The 15030-nt window shown below is 40.4% G+C and overlaps 1 long non-coding RNA gene and 1 pseudogene across 1 annotated transcript; both read right to left on the bottom strand.

Moving 5' to 3' along the window:
* Positions 1-1845: 1845 nt before the first annotated feature.
* On the bottom strand, positions 1846-7508 carry LOC115297150. The gene is made up of 3 exons (XR_003911307.1): positions 7432-7508; positions 3088-3227; positions 1846-2285 (listed from the first exon to the last, which is right to left on the bottom strand). It is a non-coding gene; the product is annotated as an uncharacterized LOC115297150 (long non-coding RNA).
* A 2443-nt stretch (positions 7509-9951) lies between these two features.
* LOC115295276 lies at positions 9952-14316 on the bottom strand (annotated as a pseudogene).
* Between the last annotated feature and the right edge of the window lie 714 nt (positions 14317-15030).

Here is a 15030-nt window from a genome sequence, read left to right as displayed (position 1 = left end):
GAACATAGGCTTTCCTAAATCAAACATAAAATGATCCACAGTTTCTAGCGCCAAGAAATATGTATTGTTTTGCACCTTACATCATAGTTAACATGTGTATAGTATAGTTTCTCCAGCTCAGTTCTGATCTCTTTACCCTTACTCTTAAAACCTATTTTGTTGTTATTGGTTGAGAGCTTTTTTTAAGATGAGAAAAATGAGGCAAATGGAAACGAATTGGGTTGGCTAATTAGTATGGAGCCATGGACATAATATCAGGAATTCAGGGGCATAAGTTATCCTTTCAAACACTTGGATTTCCTCAAACTAGTTCAAAGCTCACATGTTAGCTGGAATATATAGGTATCTGGCATGTGCTTTGAATACTGTATTTTTCTCCCAATACTTATATCTCAGTCCAGAGAAACAACCCCCAAAAGAGCAAGGAGCAGAGACAACATCCTCTTCATTTCGAGGGAAAGAACAGGTGAGAGGTAAAGCACTTCAGCTGCCAGAAAGCTCACTTTAGAGCTAATGTGAAGAGGCACGTTAATGACCATACTAATCTGTGGAAGAAGGCCACTTAAAACGCCACTGTCTGAACCAGGTTAGGAATCTGTTGAAGAAGCCACTACCCGCAATTTAACATTCCAGTAATCGCTCTCTAAAAAGACCCTTGAGCCACTGTGTGAAGGAAATGGTCTAGACAGCCCAGCACCAGGAATGTGCCATTGTGTGTGTAGCAGATTGAGTTTACACTCTATTCCTGATTCACAAAGGGGGCGAGTGTGCCAGTGGGCCTTGGGCCAGGACGTGGGTGGTTAAATAAGTGTTCTTGGAGGAAGCAATGTTCTTTTGGGATCTGCATCAGCACACCAGCTGATCAACAAATGCAGCAGTTTTGAATGAAGTTAGACAAAAAGATAAATTGGACATGTTCTTTTCCAATGTGTCCAAAGGGTGGGTATCCACCAAGTTTCAAAATTACAGACTGTCAGATTTCCAGGTAATTCTGAGTAAGTATCAATGTTTCTCTGCAAGGTTTGTATGTGGAAGACTTGTCTATGCCAATTATGCATGGGAGTTCTGTGACTCTACCTACAGTACTATATTTTTGAAACTACCTACATAATTCGATTGCACTTGCAAACTACATTCACTTTCCACTTACATTCAGATGAGCCAATAGAAAATGGGGACAGGAAGAAGTCTCGATATTTCTGGTGGATTCGCAATACATTAGAGAAAAAGACTGCTGAAAAAACAATTGTTTGCCTTACTTCGTTACAGAAGAATCTTAATTTTTTAAGGTTTATTTATTTTTGAAAGAGAGAGACAGAGCATGAGTGGGGGAGGGTCAGAGAGAGAGAGGGAGACACAGAATCCGAAGCAGGCTCCAGGCTCTGAATGCTCAGCACAGAGCCAGACGTGGGATTCGAACCCATGAACTGTGAGATCATGACCTGAGCTGATGTCGGATATTTAACAGACTGAGCCACCCAGCCACCCCTCATTACAAAAGAATCTTAAATCCTACCACTTTCATGAAGAATTTTCTTGCTTAATGAAAAAGAATCACTACTCCCAGACCCCAAGTTGTTTGAATTCATTTCCCATGATTATCTATTTACTTAATATTATTTGCCAATGATTAACATAAATGCTTTTATACTCAAGGTGTTTAATCTCATAATATTGCAATATTCTCCTATTGTATCCTGGGTGTTAAAGAAGAAAATAATGGAGAAAAAAGATTTACACAAAAATTTCCCCACAATTTATGTTTCCCAGCTTTGGCAGAAATAGTATTACTTTCATGAGATTCGTTTATGCAAAGTTCTTTTCCCTATCAGAATGAACACAGAATTTTTAAAAACACCTTTATTCCAGTGAGAGGCACCGTCAGACATGTAACGTATAGAACTGCAAGGAATTATTTTAAGCGACTACTCTTGTGGTAATACGTTACAGTCAACAGTAAACGGCTCCAAGCTCCTACAGAGCTAAACACACAGGCCAGGCTCAGGAGAAGCTGAAGGAGACCGGGAGAGAAAGCAGTTACAGACCAGCTGCTACTTGGTGTCAAGGTGAGTCAGCAGGTCGGCAATCACGTGCACGCGCGCTACAAAATAGCTTCCTTTCCACTTCCAAATCTCTCAAGCATCTCCCTTGTGGGCTATGTCATACATGGAAGAAGATATCGGGAAATTTAGTTCAGCTTGGCCAAACTGACATTTTAATTCAAGGCCGTTTTATAGGTTTTCCGTGCCATCGACTTCATCGCTGATTTTTTTCTCCTTCTTTCCCTTTAAGAAAACAATTATCAAACGGACTGATTTTGAGATTTTAATCTGAACATGTTTAAATGTACTCAGGATATTTTCTTTAGAAATAACAAAGGAGAAAACTAAAATATTCCCCATGCCCCTAAGGTACCATGCATAAATATTATGTTTCATAACCACATTTATGTTTCATGGCTTCCAAAAGGTAAATTAGGTTCCTAGTTGAGATCCACACAGTTTCATAATGAGCGTTTTATGACAATGCATGCAAATTGTCACTATCATAAAAATATGTGTTCAAAGATGCAATGCCTCTGTATTATGAGGTGGGAAAATGAGTAAAGTTATAAAAGGCAGAAGGTATATTTATGTTTGAGACGCCCCTCCACTCTGGGTTGGGTGGGCTTATAAAAAATCACCTTATTTCTCTGATTTTTAATTACCTCATCTGTAAAACAGGAATGATCTCTTTAGCAACCTTCAATTCCAGGAAACTTGTAACTTTGAGTTATCTTAGATTTTCCAAAGTCTCAAGAAATGTAATGGGGACAATGGTTCCTATGAGGTGGCTGTCCTGAACAGATTTCCTAACTGCTTGGTATAATCAGACTCTGCCCAGGCAGAAAATAGCAGAAGAGTGACTGGATAGATTATAGCCATCAAGACTATTTTTTGTTTGTTTGTTTTGTTTTGTTTTGTTTTTTTTAAGAACTTAACTGAGAAGAACAGTAAAATGCCTGAATGCCTGGACATGCTAAGCTTATCAACTATTTGGGGCAAACCTAAGCCTTTGAAACACATTGCAAGGAAAAACTGACCTTACCTGAGAAATACCTTACCCTGAGAAATAATGTAGTTGTGTTAAAAACCACAGGCATGTAGTAAGTAAATGCGTTGAATCTCTCTTGTTTTACAACGAGCCTAGTGACCTCAATCAGGCTTGTGCTTTTCTGATCCACAACTCTGAAAAAGCAAATTTTGACTGTAAAATGTATTAAGATTTTAACTTATTTGCCATATGTGTTATCTGAAGGGGGGGGGGGACCCTGCTGTGAAAACCTTTTAAAAAAAAGTTTGACCACATTAAAAGAGTAAGGCACAAAAGGACAAAAGGATAATGATTTTCCCCCCAAACTCCTGGCCTGAACATAAGTCCTCCAAAAGTCCCCCGTACCAGATGGCTAACCCAGCAAGGGAAGACAGCCAACTTGATTTCAAATGTGAGAGTGATTTTTTTATTTAAATGAAAGATAGAAACTGTCTCAATTTTATTATATCTAAGAGGGGAGCTCAAGTGTTCAGCATGTGGGTCTGGTTTGAGTAAAAGTTTGTCTTGTTTTGAATAGAAATCATATGTAATCCCAGGCAGTGGCCTGAACCATTTGCTAATACTAATTGTTGTTGGTTGAAAGTGGAGTAGGAGATTGTTAAAGTCTTCCCTGGCAGAAACCTGATCTGTGGAAATGTACTTCACAGGAACTGTGATGAGGTTTGCAGCTGGCAGGGAGCATGACAGTGTGGCCACATGCGCCTCCATCTTTCCTTTGGCAACCAAATCGAGACTCACATGAAACAACTCTGGGAGTTAGCTGATGGCCCAAAATGCAGATCTGGCATTCTTTTCCTCCCCACCCCCTTCTCAGCCTATGATTTGACAACAAAAACTGAAGCGGGTGTATGTCCCATTTCTAAGAACATATACTTTCAAAAAAGTATTATTTAATGATGTGGCTATTTTGAACTATGATTAATATAAATACATTTAAGATATAACATAGGCAAGTTAGAAAACCACCAAGTAAGGCCAGATGTATAAACTGACTTGATGTTTAAATTTAAAACACCAGCATCAGACTGAAAGGTCTGTTATTCTGAGTCAAGTCACAGAAATTCATACACAAATTATGCTTACCTGTTATTCCTGGAACCAAGAAATAATTGCCTTTTAAAGTTATTATTAACTAGTCTGTTCATCATCAAGATAAGTGGATTTTGTTAAAAATACTGAATTATATGGGGGCCTGGGTGGCTCAGTCAGTTGAGCGTCCTGCTTCAGCTCAGGTCATGATCTCCAGGTTCGTGGATTCGAGCCCCGCCTTGGGCTCTGTGCTGACAGCTAGCTCAGTGCCTGGAGCCTGCTTCATTCTGTGTCTCCTCTCTCTCTGACCCTCCCTGCTCGTGCTGTCTCTCTGTCTCTCAAAAATAAATAAAAAACATAAAAATTTTTTAAAATATTGAATTATAAAATGAACTTTTGATTTTATGGTAGTCATGACAATACTTGAGAATCCAGTTATGTTCTAGGAACTGTAATACAAATTGTGTTATGTTTTGAATTATTGTGAGATATGTAAAACTGTTGCTAAATTACTGTTCTCTTCTGATTTAGCTTTTGTTCACTAATACCCACTAAACTACCCCCATCAATACTGTAGGTACTCTGTAGAACTCTGTCATTTCAGTTTCATTGGACATGACCATGACTACTTCCAGATCATGGAGAAAGGACTGAGCAAAGTTCATTAAGGGAAACTAGCACAAAATATCAAGCAGATATTCTAAATGCACTTCAGAGACGAAACATGTCCCCACCACCCATGCATTTATTAGCATTCACTTATTGAGTATAAAAACCTGTGTAGGGTCCTTTTACATGTTAAAGTTAATAATACTCTAGCTTTTCAACCATTTACTATCACCATTTCACAGATAAAGAAACATGGTTCTAAAGATCCTGAGCAGAGCTGGGGCTCAATACCCACCCATTTCCACACCCCTACTCATCTAATAACAAGAAAAAGTACAATTACAGATCCTACCTTGGAAAAGTATAGAGTAGCCCATCCCAGGAAATAAGCGTAAAATGGATAAAGGAAGATTTATGATATGATATTTATCAGATATTAAGAGTGTCTTACTATCTTCAGAATATTGTAGAATAGAACCCTATCAGAATGCTGCCATTGGCCTATACAATAAAATTTTGTCCTGCAGCCTGGCAACAGCCATTCAATTCTAAACATTTAAGAGAAAACTATGTCTTTTAGAGTTCCTTTAGAGTTCTTTTTTACAGTGTATTTTAAACAAATTATGTTATGAAAATTTTATCTAGAAGTATATTATTCTTTTTAAGCAATTTCATGAAAAAAGTTTCCTGGGTTTGGTTTCAGGGTTTTTTTTTTTCTTTGTTTGTTTGTTTGTTTTCAAATCCTCAGGAGAGGATGGAGTAGATAAGCAAAAGTAACGGTGTGCTATCTGCAAGAATAGAAGCTGGTGTCCTAGCTTCTAATCCCCTTCTAAGATAAAACTTTCCTCTCATGAATCCTTCTAAATGTGTGTTCCAGTTTCTCCAGCTACGAAACATGACCACCGTCAAATATTTACCGTGATGCTCTCCTCTCCTTTCACCGATGCACATTTGAGCCAATGTTTTACTTACTCCCAGTCCTTCACCACCCGCATCCTCCAGCCCAGCCAGGCTTAGCCTCTCTCCCAGAGCAATGGGGCCAGGCCCCATGTCTTAGCCCCCAAGACCAAGCACCGTGTCTAGCATGTGATTTAAATGAATTGAGCTGCTTAACTGGAACTTGCTGTTTTCATAGAACAGGTAGTCCCATCTCATAGACCAGTGCTTCCCAAACTGGGAATTGGAATCCCTGGGTGAGTCTAACAAGAGTGAGAGTCACTCCATAGCAAACGCTTCACAAATTGAGAAATGCCCCAAGTGATCCCATGTTTGCAGGATAATGGCAATGTCTTAGGTCATACCAAAAAGATAGCTTTTCTCCCCTCACCCTCAATGGCCCCATTCCCTGCTCTTTGGAATGAGCAAAGTGACTGCTCTTGGCTTCTTAATCCAGTATTTAAATCAGTTCAACAATAGGAATGCTCCCAAACTTTCTATGAGATGCATTTAGATGGAATTTTAAGTTGATTTTTGAGTAACTTTTCTTCTAGAAAAGAATATCGTTTTACAAACCCAGGCAAAAGGGACGAAGGGACATAATTTACAACTGTCACTGCCTCTAATACCTTGGCTTCCATGCCAAGAAAAGTGACTGTGTCTTCACACAAAGCCAATATATTAAAATAACTGAACTTAAATTATATTCCTAGCTGTGGCATTATTTAAAATAGTTTCTTGGTAGAGGAATTTTAAACAATCATTATCTTTATGTTTTAATTTACTTTGAAAAACTGTTTTAATATTGATCTATTTCATCTCTTTTATTTCTCCAAAGAAGGAAAACTAGCACACATGTCAAGGTTTACCCCAAAGTGCTCAGGCCCTTGTCTTACTGTGAATCCTCTAGTGCTCATTCAGCTTGACTCATTTGTTTATCTTGAATTGCAGTCCTGTGGGTTTTGTTTGTTTACTTATAATTAGTCACTTGCAAACAATTTGTACCAACAAGTAGCTACTTAGCCCCATTACCCCCATCTGCGGCAGAGACTGCTAACTGACCACTAAAGCTATTTCCTTTTCTTCCCTGATGGCAAACAACAAGCCACACTTTCCAATCCTTTGCAGTTTGATATGGTCACATGATGAAAGCCAAGGCTCTATGAGCAGAAGTGATGGGAGCCCCTTCCAGGCCTGACCCAATCTCCAGTGCACATCTCCCGGTGGCACTTTTGTTTCCCTCTTCCACCAGTGCTAAACTTATACAGTATCAAGCGACTGAAGATTTGGGGGTATATCAGTGACAGGGATGCTACCCAGCTCAGAGATGCTTCCCCTTCTTTTTTTTTTTTCTTTTTCCAGTTTATTTATTTGAGAGAAAAAGAGAGTACGAGTGGGGGAGGGACAGAGAGAGAAAGGGAGTGAGAATCCCAGCAAGGTAACTCCACACTGTCAGCACAGAGTCCTATGCAGGGCTCAAACCCAGGAACCATGAAATTATGACCTGAGCCTAAGTCCGATGCTTAACTGACTGAGCCACCCAGGTGTCCTGAGCTAGTGCCTCTTCTAATAGAGTTCCACGTAATATTGATGCAGAAATGGCTGTCCCAGCTGCCACTAGTGTCTGGGACAGTTAGCACTCTTGAGTGCCCCTCCTCACTGCTCTGCTTTCAGAAACTGGTTACTCACCAGGGCAACACCCCCAGGAGAGCCTCTTAGCTCCTAACCCTTGCCCTGCGGAACCTGCAGAAGCCCCCCTCTTACCCATTTTGCTTCAGAGTTTGGTGGTGGTAGGCATGTGGGGAGGGGGATCAAGAGAACATTTTTGAGCACCTGCTATGTGCTCCTTCATGCATTATTACATTTTTAGTCATCACAAAGCCCCATGAGGTCGGCATCACTATCCCCACTCTACATAAGGAGAAACTAAACACTCACACAAGGTTACCAGCTGGTAGGTGGCAGCCTCCAGCTACAGACTGGCTCTTCTGACTAGAAAGCCAGGAATCAGGATGGGCCCTCTTGTGCTGACATACACTAACCCTGCCTCCCTGTCTCACGGTCTGCCTTGGAGCGGGCGCCTCTGGGAAGGACAGTGTGGGAGCCTGTCTGCGGAAGCCAAGTTGTTTCATGGAGACCGGAGTGGGTGGAGGATGTGTTCCTGGCCTCCTCATTTAAAACTTGGAACACATTTTTCCATGGAAAAAATATTAGGCAGAGAGAATCCATTTTTGTAATGTATGCAAAAGCACTTTGCAAACTATCAAAGAGTATGTAATATGCCTAAAAGGAGTTATTACTCTGCAGTACATTTGCACTATAATTCCGACACTTTGTGGATTAAATAGCCTGTTGTGAAGCAGAATTTAAGTGCTGTTAGGCTGATTGTCTCAGAGGAAAAATACATTCCAATGGCCAAACAACTGACTTACAACAGACATTTGGAACCCAAACCATTCATAAACTGAGAACTGCCTGGATTAACATGAAGAGGACACATCATCACCATCTTCATCACGTATTATTTATTAAGGGCAGTGCATGCGGTGAAGGCTTCAGCGTCAAGGAAAAAAAGAAGGGAAGTGTTAATCTAATTTTTAATGGCTGCAATTCCACGTCCTGGTGGTGAACGAACTCAAGCTGTTCCAAAACATCCCGCTCATCTTTCTTTTTACTTCCTTCCCCTCAATTTAGCACTTATCTTTTACTCTTCTTTCTTTTTATTTTTCTCTTGCCATTCCATTTTTTTGGTCTCTCTTCCACATCTACTCAACATTTATTCTTGCACTAAGCAAACTCTTTACAAGGGCTAACTATATTTTCAGACTCAGTGATAGAGTCTAGAAATACCAAGATGAGCAAAATGCAGTTCTCAGCACACTCCCAACCTGACAGTCAGAGAGGGAAACCTGTAAGCAAATCAAATTCTGTCCTGAGAAACACAAAGAGACACAGAGGGAGTAGAGAGGGTGTTATCTAGGCAGAACTTAAAGGAGCAATGTCGGTTCCTTTTTTGCTCACCTCATACCTGCATGCCCTCTTCCTCCCTTTCTTGGTCCACATCAGAGTAAACCTTCATCACTTCTCTTCATTACTTCTTTTCATTACTACTCTACAATTGTGCTTACCAATCTCCTGGCCTCTGTCCCTCCCCACTGTAACCCAATGAGTATATTGCTGCCAGATGAATGTTCCCTTGGAACAGTTCCAATTATATAGTGCCCCCTAATTAGCTCATTGATACTTCTTGCTCTCAGAATTTTGTAATTCTCAGTACTCATTTGGAGGCCTTCCATGGCCTCATCCCTACACAGAGCTCCCTTATTAGTCAAGTGGAACTGCATGTGATTCCCCAAATCATTTCCTTCCTTACGCTATTCCATCTCCCTTCCTCTACAGTGCTTTTCATACCGCGGAGGCTGAAATTTTATGCATCCTATAATACTCCACTCAAAGGCCATTGGCAGAGCTTTCCTTATACCCCCAACGGTGGATCTTTTATTGCTTTGTTGGAGGAAGGAACCAGTGTTTGCTGAGCATCTTTCATGTATCAGGCCCAGTGTTGGGCACTTTTCATGTATTTTCCTACTTAGTGTTCAAAACATCTCTGTGAAGCCTGTCACTTTCCTCAATTTCAAATAAGGAAACCAAGGCTCTGAGACGTAAAGTGTATTCTAAGTAAGGGAATGGCAGGGCCAGACTCTGAAGCTGTATACATGTGGACTTTGAAGGCCATGTTTATTTCTTTCCATCAAGCCTCATTGCTTCCTTCACCATTTCTCTTGCATCAACAGACTTGAAAAGTGGGATGTGTATTCCTCAATATCTCTCTAATATTGTGGATACTTTTAGTTCAGAAACTTCGTCTTAAACATTTTGCCTACCAGACTGTCTACCACCATGATTGGAATAGTAGAAACTTTTAAATAATGCAACATTGATGTGAAAGTGCCACACTGGCATGACTTTGGGGAATTTAGTCAACAGGCCATATGCAACTTAACTCACCGGTAAGCAACCAGAAGAATCATGTCCACAGATACAGTAATACAAAGAATCAGATATGGAGTTCTCACTGGTGCAATTCTCTAAAGAGACTCTGAATAGAACAAAAACCAGAGATACTGGCCGTTGGTGTTCGCATCTGGCAAAGTTAGAGGATAGGATAATGAGTGTCAGCAAATACTGAAAATGCTTTGTTTATTTGCTTAGATATTCAAAGTGAGCCATTTGCCAAATTTGTGGACCCAAGGACAAGACTGAGACACAAACAAATGTTTCTTCTCAGCCAGCAATAGCTTCTAATACCATCTGGAAACCTACACCAGTGAAGAAAGAAGCAAATATGCCTTTTTTTTGCTTTCCTTCTAAGACCTCAAAGCTGGTAAATCTGGGATCTCTTGGGGATGGAAAAGAAGAGAGTTCCAAAAATGGATGCCCTCCAGAAAACTCAAGCCCCCTGGAAGCCAAGACCTCGGATTGTGGAGGTGATCAGAGAGTGTGTTTATGCTGATCTCAGTGGCTCAGGAACAAAATAGAGGTTGCTGCTATCTCTGTTCACACTGCAAGAGCTTCCCTGTGACCCAATTTAGAGTTCAGTCTAACGCTGTAAATTACTACGATATTTTTATTGATACCATGAAAGTGTACCCTCGTTTCTCTATTGTCACAAAAGCATGTTGTTGAAACACTTAAAATATCTTGGCACACTTTAAAAGTGCTTTTTACAAAAGAGACATGAAATTAATGGTGCATTTCAGTCAACACGTCCTTCGCAGTGCTTTCTTTCCCCTTCCTCAAAGCCACAGAATAAAACAAAGTGGGTCCAAACAAGACCTCTGAACATTTCTGTGATGGGAATAACATCTGGGTAGTCAGGAATGAGAATCAATGTTGCAATCTCCTCTCATACCCTAATGTACATGTGAACAGCATTAAGCTGGTTTTATCATCAGATTTCACTTTTCAGTGAAGTTTTAATTACTAACCCTTATAATGTCATTTCTGGGAGGGGGCCTTGCAGTTTACCTCCTATTTTCTTGCTTCCCAAATCTTTCTTTTGCTGTGCTCCAGCCTCCTCTGTTTCCGGCCCCCATTCAGAAAGCTTCAGATCCAATGTGGTCGCTCACCATTCCATCATCATCATTTTTTTTGAACACTATATTATCCTAACCACACAACAGTTTCCAGCCATCAGGCATATAATCTTAGCTGCACATTAGCCTGGAAATGGGCTTCCCCCCCCCTTTGGTTATCTTATCCATAACATGTGCAACTATTACCTCATTCATCCTTGTGTTGGTTCCAGAGATTAACCCCGAAACTGTCATGATAAATGCACAATTTAAAAAATAGTCAGTTTCCTCAAACTTCTTGTCAGTCTTGTTTTAAATTTCATCCCCTGTTGTGACATGGCTACTAGAACTTGCCATCTTTTATATTGTCTCATTTCCAAACATTAGAGCCAAGTATGATGTCATATGGTCTAGTAGCATAACACTTATCTAGAGGAAAAAGCACATCCAGAGCTTTTCCCAATGTTTTTATTTGTTATAATAACATGCATAGCCCAAGTTAGAAAACATATTTTTAAAGGAAACCAATGAGACAAGCTTTAACCTTTAACCATGAAAAAGATTCTTTAAAATTTCAAAGGAAAGACAAATTCTATCCCTCGGACACATTAGGCTTTGACTGGCAGAGGGGTTTTCATCAGCATTCAATATTAGCAAGATCTCTCCACTAGTCAAGCTGCAATTTTATCATAAGCACTGCGCAGGTATTACGGGAAATGTTAAGAAGAGAGAGATGGTGCTCATGTCTAAAGCGATTTAATATTTAATCGTTTTTAAAAAGGAAAATAAAACAACAACCAAGACTCTCCCATTTTCTAGTTAGCACCAGTGGTGCCGTATTTAAATGGCATAAAGGGAAGACGGTGTCATGGGAAACGGAAGGCACGGACCTGGGAATGTGAGATGGGACAAGTCTCTATGTCTCCTCAGTTATTAGAGGTGATCTGTTCTCTCTCTAAGTGCGTGAGAAAGACCAAACAAACAATTCATGCAAAAGCACTTTGAAGCTATAAAGTACTATACAAATATATGGTGACATCAGTCAATTTTTAGTCTCCACTCTTAATTTTTAAAACGATCAGAAAAAATATGAAGTAAAATAAAACTATCAGCGTTGGCATCCTGCATGCCATTTGCACTCTGTACATCCTCTCGGAGCACTGACCACACTGTAGTATGATCATATCTAACATGATTGTTCCTCCGACAAGCCTACAATCTCCTTCAGTGCTTCTATATAGCTCTGCTGCCAAGGGCAACCTTGGGCCATGTCTGTTGATTGATTTACCTATTAAGTGAGTACCTATATAAGGCCCCCAATTTTTATTAATTCATTTCTCATTTTCTATCTTTTCATTAAAGCCTGAAGCTTTTGTCTTTGCCTCATTTTCTACTGACTACAAAGAATATTCATTTTTGTCCTGCCTCCCAAAACTGCCTCTACTGCTAATTTCCTGTGGAGGAAGCACAGGTGGGAATATAACCTAAGAACCTTGGGATGAAGAGCTAACATCTTCTAGGAGGGAAACTTCAAGTAGGAATCCAAAGTTGCAGAGTACAGATGCCTAACTTAGAAGGGAATGGCTCTGAGGTGCAGACTTCACTGTAGCTCATTACGGGTGTTGATATGCCCAAAGAAAGAATATGTCAGTCAGAAGAAAATGGTTATCACCAGTGGATACATGGAAAAGAGAACCAGAAAGATGGATATTAACAGAATGACGGTAGCATTATTGGAGGGAGAGGAAAGATACCCTCCAGTGGAGGGGGCCGCATCACCCTCAGGCGAGTCAGTGAGAAGCACAGGAGTCTGAGATCCGAAATCATCTCAGGCTGAATCCCAACTCTATCATTTACCAGCTGTATGATCTTTTTTTTTTTTTTCAAAATATTTCCCAGCTTTACTTGGCATATTTACATGCACAATGTATTTAAACAATGGGTTTTACAATACAGAGTTATATCACCTGGTTTACAACCAAACGTACTGTGAATATTTTCTCTTTTACAACAGTTAAAATACTTGCAAGGCATGGAGAAAACATAATATTTTAAGCTTGTTGGGGAAATTTCGATAGACTTTTTTCCCAAAGACACTTCAGTCTCTTTGCCATGCATTGAGAAGAATGGGGTGTCCTTGTCTTCTGTAGCTTTCTATAGATGATAGAAACTTGCCTTTCAGCTTAGCTTTTTAATTTGCTTCTTGGGCCTATCTAATCATGAACCAGGTAATCCACTTTGGTTTTCCCAGTTTCTCTCCCGTTTGCTTCCTCTTTTTTAGTATCCCTCGTACACACACATACTTCCAATAGTTCAGGATCCTATTCTTCTCCTCCAATCTCTGCCCCCTGCCCTCTCTTCTGCTCACTTTACAGAGGTTTCCCTTCCTTTCCTTTTCAAGATGAGGTCTTGATTGATTTTGATCAACTCTCTACCCAAAGCTTTAGCCTCAACTCCACATTTGGAGTAGCCTTTAATAATCTGAAGATAGAGTTCCATTGTTTAAAGAAAAATAAGAAAAAACCCTTGGCAGAGATATATGTATTAAGAAACATAGAACTTGGTCACAATGTAGATATGGCTGACTTTTTTTTTTTTTAAGGTTTTTTGAGAGGACAGGGCAGAGGAAAGTAGTTGGTACTTTAAGGAAATGTTAGGGACCATGATGAAGATTTGTCCACTATTTCAAGGCAACTTACAAATGATTATCTCCCAGTTAGGACATTGGAGTGACAGCCTTTACAGGTTATGAAATTTGCGTGACCAATACTGCATATGGAAGTGTCCATTAACAGTAGCTTAGAATTTAAAAAAAATTAATATTTATTTATTTTTGAGAGAGAGAGAGAGAGCATGAGCAGGGGTGGGGTGGAGAGAGAGGGAGACACAGAATCTGAAGCAGGCTCCAGGCTCTGAGCTGTCAGCACAGAGCCTGAAACGGGGTTCCAACTTAAAAAATGCAAGATTATGAACTGAGCCAAAGTCGGATGCTTAACTGACTGAGCCACCCAGGTGCCCCAACAGTAACTTTGTACAGTGAGGCAGATGCCAGCTAGCAAAAAAGTGGTGCCCGAAGATGGTTATTAATTCTGGAGTCCTGGAAACAGGAAGTGCTCACCCATCACATGGGCTTCACACTCCGGTAGAAATGTCTGAGGAGAGCAGTGAAGTTGGTCACACCAGCATTTACACATGGAACACCTCTTGGGCAGCCAATTGCCATGGGGCACAGAATGACAGTTGTCTTTGTGCAAATCATGCTCCCAGTTCCAGCCATAGAAGAAGGGGGGACAGGCACACAAAGACCCCAGCATGTAGGTTCCCCCATTCAGACAGCAGGTTTTATTTAGCTCCTTACAGTCCTGGATTCCTAAGGACAGCACAAATTGGAAAGACGAATGATGAATTGCAGGCTCCTCCTGGGACCAATTGTGATCATCTCTTAAGGTCGGGTCTCCCTGAGAGGGACTTACAAGTTCACGGTGGCCCAAACAGCAACTAATTCAAGTTCAGATGCTTTGGAAATGGCCATGATGAAAATCACACTGCAGGCGAAGTGCTCTGTCTTTCTGTGGTCCACAGCTTGCCTTCCCCAGAAGGTCTTAGGGGAAGCAGGAGCCAAGATACCTGGGGACAGGGGCTCCTCACCGAGTTTTGTCCTGGGGAATGCTTTGACCTCAGTCAGGGACTCAGCCTGGCCTGGGACTCCCCTTCATCAACAACAACCTGCTGTTCGAGGATCTTCTGTAAATCACTTAACTGCTCTGATCTTTGTATTTTCATATGTAAAATGTTTTATCATATACAAATGTAGATCTATGTAAAATTACACAACGCCTGGCCCATAGTAAGAGCTCTATACTAGTGGCTATTATTATTATTGCTATTATTGTTACCGATCTTCCTTGACTTAATTACATCCCAATAAACCAATTTAACTCAATTACAATTTCAATTGTAATTGAAAATATCTGAAAATGCATTTACTACACCTAATCTACTGAATATCTTATCTTAGCCTTGCCTCCCTTAAATGTGTGCAGAACCCTAGAGCAGTTTACTCTTGGGCAAAACCGTATAACACAAAGCCTATTTCGTAATGAATATCTCTGGTAATTTACTGAATACTGTACCCAAAGTGAAAAACAGAGTGTTTATATGGGTACACAGTGTTCATAAGTGTGTTGGTTGATTGCTCTTGATGGGAAATGCACCCCACTGCCCTTGCTCAAACTCATGAGAGGATCATACCACATATCGCCAGCTCAGAAAAAGATCCAAATTCAAA

Source organism: Suricata suricatta, chromosome 7 (assembly GCF_006229205.1).
Source record: "Suricata suricatta isolate VVHF042 chromosome 7, meerkat_22Aug2017_6uvM2_HiC, whole genome shotgun sequence".
Taxonomy (NCBI): domain Eukaryota; kingdom Metazoa; phylum Chordata; class Mammalia; order Carnivora; family Herpestidae; genus Suricata; species Suricata suricatta.
Note: the sequence above shows the minus strand (reverse complement) of the source record. Positions and strands in the feature narration are given on the sequence as shown.